This window comes from Liolophura sinensis, chromosome 7, assembly GCF_032854445.1.
Source record: "Liolophura sinensis isolate JHLJ2023 chromosome 7, CUHK_Ljap_v2, whole genome shotgun sequence".
Lineage (NCBI taxonomy): Eukaryota > Metazoa > Mollusca > Polyplacophora > Chitonida > Chitonidae > Liolophura > Liolophura sinensis.
In genome coordinates this window covers 49,965,927-49,976,900 of record NC_088301.1, presented here as the reverse complement: position 1 = coordinate 49,976,900, position 10,974 = coordinate 49,965,927, and the positions used below count along the sequence as shown (strand labels likewise).

General features: G+C 37.4%; 1 long non-coding RNA gene across 2 annotated transcripts; it reads left to right on the top strand.

Moving 5' to 3' along the window:
• The first annotated feature begins 4,170 nt into the window (after nt 1–4,170).
• On the top strand, nt 4,171–7,703 carry LOC135470372 (uncharacterized). 2 transcript variants are annotated; one of them, XR_010444388.1, is made up of 3 exons: nt 4,171–4,692; nt 5,079–5,176; nt 6,457–7,703. It is a non-coding gene; the product is annotated as an uncharacterized LOC135470372 (long non-coding RNA). The 2 variants fall into 2 exon arrangements; XR_010444389.1 differs by having other exon boundaries at nt 6,454–7,703.
• The last annotated feature ends 3,271 nt before the right edge of the window (nt 7,704–10,974 follow it).

Here is a 10,974-nt window from a genome sequence, read left to right as displayed (position 1 = left end):
ACTTTTACAGCTATATTTTTTCTCGCCGTTTTGGTTCAGTTCAGGATGTAAGCTTACAATGTAAAGACACGGTTTGTTGTGTGTTGAATTCTGTCATAGGCCTATAGATTTAAAATGATTGGTCCTCAACGCCGCCCTCACGAATTTTTCTTTTACCTAGAAACTTTGTATTTATAACTTAAATTCGAGAAACCTGTTTTGTTTTTTTGTTTGGGGGATTGGGGGAGGTGGTGGTAATTTTGAGTCATATAAGGAGTCTACCGGTACCGCTAATGCTCTATGCAAAACAAATTGGCCTATTAGAGGCAACAGAGCGGGGGTTATATAGATCGAATAAATCCCAATAGTTACACTAGCTGAGTTAGAGCCAAGACCTTTAGTTTAATTCATGTGCGCCTATGCAAATTAAGCGTGTAATTCTGAGACAGTCAGGCAGGTCAGAAGTAGAAGCTTATAGGTTCACGTTAATACAGGGAGCGATCTTTACGCGTTGCCCTATATTCATGTACCTGAACAACGTTACGTTACCTTTGCTACATATAACATGTGTATATACGGCATGTGCGGTATTTATATATGCACGTGTATGCCTATTCTATTCAGAATCGCGTTAATCGCTAATGAGTGAATAGTTTAAATAAATGACTAAAACTATATAAAGCCCACATGAACAAACTGGGTTTGGATCTTGTGTGTATGCATTGTTCATGCTCTTAACCGCATGTGGGATTGATTTTGTACCTGACTTTGGCTGGTTGTATGTAGTATACTTCAAAAGACAAAAACTATGTATGCGCGTTGAACCACAACCATACACACACATTAAGAAGCCTCTGTCCCAGAAATCATTTCATATAGTCCTAAATACTGCTTTATAAGGAGTAGTTTCAGGCCGGGTGGTCCCTTGATTGTGTGTTGGGGTCTGGAGTGCTCAAGTGTCCCATGTTTAGAGGACAATACAGTCCATAATGAGCATATTAACCCACGTGTGCAGAACAGGCTCTGTGATAACGAACCGCCTATTGATGGTCATTGAGAAATAATTTGAAAGGAGAAATCGGTGGAAATGCGGCCGTCCTATGAAACCTCACTGATGCTAATACAAAAGTGGTCAAGGATTGATTTTCACCATGTATAATCGACTTTTGGTTGGTTGTTAGGATAATAATTAAAGGGATGTTGAAATGGCTCCTTGGTGAAATCGATTACCATCAAACTCTACGGACGTGTTCAATAAACGCAGAGGAAAACACCATAAATATGGATTTCTTCTTTTAAGTGTGTAATTATACCTGAGGAAGTGAAATGAAAACAAAAAACGACCGCTGATTGATTGCAAATACTAGCTTTTGATTGAGGTTATAGAGACTGTCTGTCTTGCGCTAGAGTTACCAATAAACACAGCCGCTTTACAAGAACGACACGAAAGGAGGTAGTGGGGCCAGTGCATAAAGCTACCGCCATGTGGCACTTGGCCTGCAGGTGACAAATCAAGATCAAAGGTGATCAAGGTAGGCCTGTATAAATTACGATAGTGGACATAGCAGTTCTCACATATTTAGTCATTAATACTTATCCGGTATACATTAACTTTAAAAACATATACTAATACATTGGTGAATTTCGAACTTAAGAGTAAAGCTGTCTGTAAAATATTATACGCCAGTAATATGCAGAAACATCGTTTGTTTTCCCCGGCCAAGTTCATACCGATGCACGAGTGCAATAACATATAAAATTATTTTTTCTTATAAGCTTATGCTGATATAGATATGTATGTGGCAATAAATATAAGTAGTGATTGTTAATAGTCTATGCACATACACGTATCGCCTAATGCTGACAGTCATTTATATACATGTATGATTTTAAGCCCAGAATACATAATTGCAAAGCAATGCGCTTATAATTAGAATGTACAGAAAAATACCACAGAAACGTTAAGTAAAAGTGTCAATGCAACTGAGTTAAGACAATTCCTGGGTTAAGTACATTGCTCACCATCCGAAAAAGGTCAAGAGAAAGGTGAGTGTATCTATGGCCACCATGCCATCATGTATTTCTCTTTGTTCCTTTCATTCAGTAAAATCAAGCCATTCCTCGGTTAATCTGATAGCAATGTGGCATACTCGATAGTACACACGTATATAGGAAAATGTTCTAATACTATGTATGGTGTTACTTGGTGTTAATGTGTTGAGTTCCATGCGCTCCTAAGTTCCTAAAAAATGACGGCTTACATTTTTAACAAATATCGCATATGGGATCTGAAGGTATCTATAATGAAGGAATTTAACACATCTCATGTGGCAAGACATCTTGTCAAAAAAAGAGATATATATAACACATCGATATCCCACACCTCATTAAATTATTGAACTGTTGTGTATGTTACTGAAGAATGTTTCACTTGTTTGTCCGGACATTCGGCTAATAAGTGATTCCGTAATACAGTTTTCCAACTGGAACACCCGAAATTAGTAATTCATAGTGGTTTTGAGGAAATAAGCCTATAAGCATAAAGCTGGCATTTAGAACATTGCAGTATGTTCACATGCAGGATGCTTCCTTTGTTCTTGGCACGACACAGATGAGTTTACCGACAGACCTGACTTGGTGAATAGCTAAAAGACTGATATGTAATTATGAAAAATTCATACCAAAATATAATGGCATTATCAGGGCACTTGGTCACGGTTGTGGAATCGCTATGGAGACATCATTTGCGCAATTATGTTGAGGGCTATTCAGACTGTGTGGTTGGCAATGGCTGAAGAACCCACCGGAAAGGGTTCCCATAGTGGCTATATGACCGATATATACACATCGATGTAAGTTAATATAGCTGTGTGCTTTAGGGTAATTAATAATGACCAACTACGAAGAAGCCAGCACAAAGGACATGTTTGCCATAACAGTATGTCCTATATTTTCCTAGTCGTATTAAAACTCTAATTCTTGACGTAATGATGTAAACGATTATGGCCCCCGTGGCCCAGTTAATGGTAATTTGTATGAACATGACCTGAGTATATAAAATGCCATATACTTACATGTTTCACAAGGCACTCTGCGAAAGAGCATGTGCTAAGTTACACTAAATATGGCGACTTAGGTAATTTACTCGAAATAAATATCTGTTAAATGTGACAGAAAATGTTCTTTGTCTGATGCTATATGTATTCAGTTATTGCAGTAAATTTTCTTGCTAAATCAACTTAAGGATGGTACCAAAGTAAGAAGATATTTCGTTGATTGTGACACTTTTTGTGCGATAATAACAGAACTCATTCTAGTATCACTCAGAGGAAAGGAAAGGAAATAAAAAAAGATAATTCAAAGAAATGAGTCTTGTTCTAAAGTCAGTATTTTTTACTTGGCAAAGGCTTGTTGGGTATTTTCGGAATAATCTAGTTTTGAAACATCCTGTGGGCGTAAGCAAAGTAAGTCGGTGAGCATATCAATATATGTGTTAAATTGTTCATTTAGTCGTGGTAATGATTTTACTAACTCACTATACTGAGATACTAGAGTTGTTCAAACACAAACCAAGAATAAATGAAATAGGCAAATGGACAACGTTTGGACTATTCTTGTTACACACATTTATAGAAACACTATTCTTTTTTTAGGTTCGGACGGTTAAAAAAATTCTTTCGGATATTGGATTTTGCCGTTTTTCTAAAAAAATCTGCAAACTGCAGCTGTTTGAAATTTGGTGGCAAAATTCTCGCAGCTTTTATCTTGTACGGTTTTTAAGGCTGTACCTCTAGGCCACTTAGTTTGGCGGATATATTGGATTTAGAGCAAAACCTTTAAACATCTTTTTATCAAGAACCAGTGGACGGATCAGTCTAATGGTTAATATGCACATATAGCGATACTAGTTACATAAAGTTGAAGAAGACACTGTAATCTGTTAAAACTTTCTGAAGGTCGCCATTGGTGAACTCATAAGAAGTTTTAAATTTTGATATAAATTTGGTGTGTTTTGGGATGGTGATTTCGAAAACTGTTTTTTTTTTTTGTCTATGTTAATAACTGTTTGAGATAATTAGGGTTTTGAAGTATTTTCTCTGATCTGTAACTTGAAAATTATGAGAGAAAATTGGAAATTTGTGTCTACATGTACACCAAGACATGCTCTTTTAGAGGGAGTTGAATCATTTTAATCTACCAGTTTTCTCGCTACAAGTGTTTAAATGACATCACCCTTTTTAAAAATTAGAAATTTAAGCTGATTCATTTAACCTGCACTTAGTAGGTACAACTAACTAGATAATTATATACACTCTTTAACTGCCTAGTTAACAGCCCTTGACTTCCAAAACGGATTGTTTATCTTAATATATAAACATTGCCGTTATGCTGAACGACTGTGGCGACATTTTCGTATCGCAAACTGGGCTGTACTAAAGCAGAAGCTGAAACCCATTCATGAAGACTGCTTTGAAGCCGTTAAACTGCAAGCAGTTCCATTTTATTTATGTGACTGTCCTGAATGTCCTGAATAAACTCACCGCCATCTACGACCTGACATAAGGCCGATCCAAGGCTTGAGTTATCTGGACCAGAAACCCCGCTGTGAAGTATAGATTATATGACAGTCTTTTATCTCATTGCAGATCGGTGTCCATTACAAGTTTTATTAATCTTCTAAACCGCCTCTAACATGATGTCCACTACAGTTGTGTGAGTGTCTTCATTTTATTTATTTCTTTGATTGGTGTTTTACTATGTTAATTCTACTTGAGAGTGAGATATTGTATTTGATGTAGGCCCCATACACACATTAATGGGTGAGGCATGTGTATTAAATAAAACAAATCGTTCCCCGCTACATGTATATATAGTTCCTTAAAAAGTTGAACGCCAAGTGCTATAAAGTTAATTGCCTCTTCTAAGTATATCTTCTGATAAGATGTTGAGATGGACCAGATGAGTGAGTTTGACTTCTTACCTAAAATTAGAATCAACCAATTTTCAAGAGCACGGGTATATATGGTTTGTATTTACCGTGTAAACTCAACATGTTCACGATAGTTTTTTCAAATGTTTATTAGTTCTTTTGCTTGAAGGTTTTGGACGATACTAGGGACGGTTGCGGGCATTGGCTGTGTTCTTGTGTTGGTCGCTTACCTAGTATGGAGGTTTTACTTACATCCTAAAAGTAAAGGTAGGATTGGACACGACACACACACACACACACACACACACACACACATATATATATATATATACACACACACACACACACATATATATATATATATATATATATATATATATATATATATATGTGTGTGTGTGTGTGTGTGTGTGTGTGTGTGTGTGTGTGTGTGTGTGTGTGTGTGTGCGTGTGTGTGTGTTTGTGTGTAGCGTCCACTGCATGTATTGGTTTTCACGTTGTCCACATATCAGACTGAAAATATTGAATTATTGAATTGGTTTTAACAGTATAATGTAAGTGGGTGTACCGCATTAAGCCTATGCGGTTATGTTAACCCAAAGAAACACGCGTTTGTTTGCACGTTATTTAAAAAGCGACCGGCCTGATTGCTAAGCCTGTGTATAACAAATGTTTACAGTGTAAGCCTGCGTAAATATTTGATCTGCTATAGACATTGCATGGAAAAGCACAAAGCCAATTTAGACCTTCGATTTTCTCTATCGCAACATAAACTTTTACCTTCAGTATTGTCTCTGTCGCCTTTTGAACTATTTTGTAAAATCTGGTTCTACGGAGCATGCAGTGAATAATTAAGCACACCGTTCATTTGTGAATAAAAGAGAGACAGCTAACGTATTCAGGCCAACAGAGTAACTAATGTGTATCACAAATTATGCAATGTTTAATTTTATTTAAATTGACTTACATGAAACCACCTCATTCAAATGACGCCATATTTGTGGGTTACAACCATATATGTTTGCAGAAGACGTAAAGATAAAGGAATATAAGGAATTCATTACCTCATTTATATGTCTGACAAAACGTTTACAGGGGGGAATTTCTTTGTCTTTCCCTGACTGATATTAACATCAGCATGACGTGTTAGGTAATGTTCTATATAGGCCTACCTTTGTTAAGGCTAGAATAGTAATGCTGAATCGAGCGAAAGTGTGCAATACAGCTCTTAATCTGTAGACCCGCAAAACCGAGTGGAAAATTCAAGTCACCCCATGAACGACAGACCGCATTGCTATTACAAACCTGCGTCCTAATTATTGCAACACTGTAAGCATTTAAAAAAAACAGCATGTTCTAGCTACACTGGCAATACATGTATATTTGGGAACAGGAGATGCTTGTGTCTCCTAGATTTCAGACAGATAGCGGTGATCCCCAGAAACCTAAATCTCTTAAAATATGATTATTATTATTATTATTATGAGAATAATAGTTTATTGAATCACATGTGCATTGTAATACAGAAATATATATATTTCCAGTAGTCGATTCCACGGATGATTTCTACGAGGAGATAACGGAGACCGAAATAAAAACAGTGACGTCTCATCCCCAAGATGGCGCTACTGTGGTAACACAGAATGTTCGCACTCGGACGCGAAGTTCCAGACCACGTGCTCGCCGAGAAAGCAAAGATCTCGATACGGTGCCCCAACAAAAGGACGGTGAATGTTCACCGAGTCTTATCGGAGATTCCTCTACGCTTCTTGGGACTTGGAATGTGCCTTCTTTAATGAATAACTGGAGGGAAGGCGAGGAAGATTTCGTTAAGATGATGTCAAAATCTAATTTCAGGCAACTGCCGTGGAAGGTACCATATTCTAGAACAACCGCGCGGCATTTACCAACCAAGCCGCTGCCAAGTTCAACTGACGACAAAATCGAAGTAATCGAGTTGTCGTGACAGGTAAATGAGACTAGTAAAGCTTAATATAAGTGACCACTGAGGTATGTCGACAGGAAATGAGATTTTCACTGTCGACAGGTACGAGTGTTTCACCGTAACGACCGGGTGGCGAAACGTTAAATCACTTTGACAATTCGTGCAAGGACGTACAACTACAGTCAGATCTGTTAGTAAACATTCAGCTTCGTATTGTCCCGTTATTTGTGTTTATAAAATGGAAGTCTTCAAGACAAAGATATGCGCCTATATCTAACTTATTAGTACAGTTATTTAAAGTTCAATTTTTTGCCATTATTGAGTTCAGTAAGGCGTCCAATAACATAGAAAAGCGGACCGTGGGCTTGTCACGAAATTCAAATATCTATTTGTTAACATTAATAATTAATTTGTGTTTTTCGTTCTATTTAACAACCATTTACTTATATGATGGTGAATGGTTTTATAGGTGTAGGGGATAAAACAAAGACCTTTATCATGTTATTGACGAAGTATCCCAAGTGTAACGTACGGAATTGTATGCCATATTGATGACAGATATGTGACTTTCAACAAAGATTTCTGCAAAATCCCAGGAGCGCCGTCGACTGCTTATTGTCACTTATGAAAAGAGTGAATCAAAAAAATGGACTGAACCCGAATTTCTCGTCCGGTTGGGATTAACTGAAGTATCAGTATTTATGTCTTTGTCTTGTATACAGGAATGCTTTTACTCATATATATATCATCTTAATATCATTGTCAGGAATATGGACTGGTCTCAACACAACCAACAATACAATATAGGCTCTTGTTTACAGAAGTTTTATTGGTATTTATGATATTTGTAGGGGATTTGGAAGCTAACATATCAGAAAAAAGAAGTCTCGTGCTGTTAAATAAATCAACATATTTGTTTCACGGCATAACATACAAAAATGTAAACTTGAGCATTTAGTGTATGAATGGGTATAACTCTAATAAAGTATTACCTTACCAAACTTCATTTGTTTTACTATTTTCTCAAATAAAACCTGAAAGCAAGCTTTCTTTCTGCTGTGAGTGAATTTAGTGCCTTGAAGTTGGATCAATGGGGAATCGGTAAAACGCACTGGTACAGAGTTTACCTACATGTACTCGCTTTCGAAAATGTAGGTGTTACTCCATTCAGCAGTTTTCCTTGAAAGACGTGTTAATATAAGTTTTCAATATTCATTTTCAAACAGTTAATTTATATATAAAATCAACAGTCAAGGTCCTTTGCTGAACCCTCGCCCTTACATCAATCTGTTGCAATAAGTAATTCGATTATGCGTTCCTGTTCGCGAAATACAAAAGAGACTCAATAATCAGGTAAACATACACAACACCCATTCCCAAACAAGTAATACGATCAACATGTTGACATCTACTCAGGGAATATTTTAGATCCACCCCTATCCTTTGAAATCCATATCAGCACCTTTCTTCACATTGATCATTTAAAACGCAAGAACCTTGCTTTAAGACACACCCGCCCCACCTCTCCCCCAAATACAGCTTTATATGTGCGACGCTGACATTACAAACTATATGATTTCATTATTTTATTGCACCTAAACTCTAAATAGAACTGTTTTTGGAAATTTTAATATATCTACGACCATCCGCAGGTTGCTGGCAGACATTCCCTTGCAAGTGTGACCGCAGAGAAAGCCAGCATGAGCTGGACTTGAACTCTCGCCTGGGTCATAAAGTCATAATCACTAGGCCACGCAGGCTCCTTATATGGGTATAGCACATATACTAATGCTAAAAATATTCTAAGGCCACTCATGTTTGCCGAATGGAGTACAGCTGACTTGTATTGCTGGCAAGTAGGAGCCTAATGGTAAAGTGGTTCGTGCGAAACCTGGAGTAATCTCAGTCAATTTTCAGCACTAGAATTTGTGCTACATCCAGAAAGCGCAAATCTCAAATAATGATAATATTGTTACTTAAGCTACTTTCTAAATACCATCCACCAGTCTAAGATATACGGTCGTTTTCAATCTCTGTCGGATTGATGGGATCAGTATAACACAGAATCAAAGGTGTTTTGTGTCTGATGTGTTCGCACAAGGTTTGTGAATGTTGTAAATCTTTGCAATGAGGTACATTTTCGTTTTAACGAAATGTTCTAAGCAACAACATATATCATGGGAACCTACATAGCCGTTATAAGGATTATTCATTGTAGTCTCTATTTCAGATATGTGACTACCTTATAAAATCTTTATTCTTCTCTTTACCACATCTTTATAAACTCTCACATCAAGCTTTAGATGTTTACGAATTGTGTTATCCAGCAGAAACGATTGAGGTTTTCGTATTATATGCAAGGCGATGACACATTGTTAGACAATATGAATGGTGGTAAAGACACATACTCCACATGCGGTAAGTGCACTATATAAGAAGAGATGCGCTCTGCTAAAGTGATGTCACATAGAGCAAACCTACGAACTGGTCAGCACTTTAAAAAAAAATGTTGCGTCTCACGAGAAAAAAGTTGTTTAGAGTGATACATGCTTTGGTGCTTGAGTTCGACTTGAATCAATGAATAGCTGTGCATCTTCACGAAGAAGGTTTTTAGTTTGAAATGTGTAAGACGTTGTTAATGTAGGTTCCCATGATATATGTTGCACTTAGTACCCTGAAAAGGTCGTCTACGGGTTAATAGGTATATGGTCAGCAATAGAACTATTCATGGTTCAGTCCATCAAGCCAGCCAAACAAGCAAAGGAATTGGGTATTCTTTAGAGGGAATGTGAAAAAGGGTGGGTTATGCTGAATTACTATAAAATGATGACATGAACAGAGGCTCTCGAAGAGCGAACTATTCTGTAAATGAAATACAACGAATTCCATAAAGTCGTTTTTAAATTAACCATGGACTGGCCTATTTCAGCTCTTTGTACAAGTTCATCACTGATAAACCACACTTCTGTTTCTTGGTAAAAATAAACGCCTGGTTCCCATCTGAGCACGTGAGACAAAATGTCGAAAGGTGGACTTTACAGGTGAAATCAGTGCAATTGGGCACACCGAACAAGCGCAGATATTTGTTCTGCTGGTCGCCTCTAAAAGCCTCAATTTATAGTGGATGGATAATAGTAATTTTAAAGACAGGTATCCGAGGTAGACCGTCCACAGAGCGATCCCATAAGGAATCCCTCAGCTTGCTCTTAACTAGCCGGAGGAGAAATGTCCGTTGAGATGCCTGTGTTATTGACCGATCAGGTGAGATCAGGTGAAATGCTGCTTTCGGTGCAGAGTGCAGAGACCTTATTTGAGGGGGATAACTGGATGACGCTACGGGGACGGCAAAGATTTACAGGCAGATTGTGTTGATTCCCTCCTGGAATGACAAGATTTCAGTGAAGCCGGCATTAAACTTGAGGACACACTCCGACACATCCTGTAGCTGATGCTCTATGACGTAGTATTACCTTGTCTTATACTGAGTCTCTATATCAAAGCCATACAGGAGACAATGCGACATACTTGTAGGCAATGTTTATATACACATCGCAAAACACATTTCCTTACGTGTCAAATGTATGAATCAATGTGTAATTTTAGCAAAAGAGTGAAAAATCTTGGGAAATCAGCGTAATTGTCAACGATTTCATTTATAGGTTATGCATCATCGAATTATATATATATTTTTTTAAATAACAGCGGCTAATAGAGTGACCAAATGCATATTCAGTTTGTGTGGCTTATGGGCACTTATGATCTACCACTCATCCGAAGATGTACATGAACTAAACCTCTTTGGAACTTACCAAGACATATATTTTCCTGATGTATTCTGCTGAATAATTTTTACGTAATACATACTTTTTACATATTATTGGTAAAAATATGCACAAATAATGTCATAACAAGCTTATGACATTATAGCAAACTTCTCGGGAAGTGCAGTGCCAAAGAGGCATATATTGTTCATTACTTTCTACTTTATTATGATGAAGGCCTTGATGTTAAACACCGGCTTGGGCCGTGAAAAGAAAACCCTAACATTCTTGTAAAGGGAGGAATGACCATTTCCTGCACCTGTTATGTGTACCGCACCAGTTATGTATACCGCACCAGT